At 33.2% G+C, this 1,522-nt stretch overlaps 1 protein-coding gene across 1 annotated transcript in view; it reads left to right on the plus strand.

Moving 5' to 3' along the window:
• The window catches only part of LOC107666180 (WSC domain-containing protein 1-like), a 22,453-nt gene that overhangs the window by 405 nt on the left and 20,526 nt on the right, over positions 1-1,522 (plus strand). The window lies entirely within an intron of this gene.

Consider the following 1,522-nt stretch of genomic DNA (forward strand, 5'->3'; position numbering starts at 1 on the left):
GTGAAAGCAAAAAAAGCCCCCCCCCCCCCCAACAAAAGTATTGTTTTAATGTTTAGTCTAGTAACCTATGATTTATAGCTGCTGTCTAAATACATTGGAAAGTTTACGTGAATTATATAATGCGTCACTTTTATACACCAGTATATCAGTTCGAGTCAATGGGAGTTTTGTCAAAAATAATGCAAAGTGTTGATGACTGATGTCCAAGTGACTGAACCTGCTGTTTCTGCTTTGAGGATTTTCCTTTGTGCTTAAAACATGAACATTTTGCCTAAGTACATGTAGGCTGTACTGCTTTATAGTCTAAAAAGTACAAATAATGTCATAGAATCAAAGAAATGGCTGTTTTAGTGTAATTGGTTAAAACCAAGCCCTCAGAAGTGATCAGAGTTACACAAAAATAGAGCCAGTGAAGGTAGGCTACACTAAGGGGTCCATAGATAATAAGTAAATAAATAAATAAAATGCATATATTTAAAATTGTTACATTTTTACAATCCATTATGCATTATAAAAAGTAATAATGTTTGTTACAGTTATTAATGAATTATTTTCAAGTTAGAAAATCTAGCTTTGATTTGAGAATCTAGATTTGAGAATCTAAATGGGGAATTCTTGGGTCTGTAGATAGATGAAAAAACCTTTTTTATTTAAAAAAAAATATGCAATCATTATACAACATTGATTACCTTGTGTTTGTCTTTGTGATATGACAAAACATAATTGTAATATAAAATGTCTTTTTTTTAAGTTGTGTATATTATTATGTGCCCAGTGATAGGATTTGTCCATAAGAGCTGCGGTTATCTGATGAACTGCACTAACATGTGTCTTTTGAGTGCGCCCAGATGCCATAGATTTCATTAAGGTTTTCCTCCCTCATCCTTCATCATTATATCGTTTTTTTTATGGTCATGAAAAAGGAATATTATCCAGACTGCCTGTAAATGAGTCCGTCTTCAGCTTTCATGTCTCACAGGGTTAATCAAGATCATTTTGTCATGGTTGACCTTTCAGCAGCATACATTTACCGCCTATGGGGCAAACCGCCTCATCTCCAAGAGAGGTATCTGTGCATAGAGTTGTGTATGAACACATAAACTTTCATGATTGCATTGCATCGGTGTGCTTGTACTGTATGTCATAGTGTCCCCTTTATTAGTTTTTATCCCTATTTAAAAAAAATATGGTAACTTGGTGCATGAAAATATGCTATCAAAATAATGGCACACCTTTACATGTTGGACAAAAAAGCGCTCAAAGATTCTTTTCAGCATATGATTACATTTCTTGCTACAAGGTCAAGTATCTGAAGAATATTTACAGCAAGACTAAGCTAACTGAAGCAGTCAGACAAAAAGTGATTATTCAGCCTTGAAGCAGGTCTCAATTAATGCAAATACCTTCCGATATAATATTATTTTTGATTGGTACAGACCAGTGTTAATTTTGACAGCAAATTTAGATTTAGTTTCAGTCATAGTCTTTTGACTAAAATGCCATTTAGTTTTAGTCATATTTT

This window comes from Sinocyclocheilus anshuiensis, unplaced genomic scaffold (assembly GCF_001515605.1).
Source record: "Sinocyclocheilus anshuiensis isolate Anshui unplaced genomic scaffold, SAMN03320099.WGS_v1.1 scaffold984, whole genome shotgun sequence".
In the NCBI taxonomy this organism is placed as follows: Eukaryota; Metazoa; Chordata; class Actinopteri; order Cypriniformes; family Cyprinidae; genus Sinocyclocheilus; species Sinocyclocheilus anshuiensis.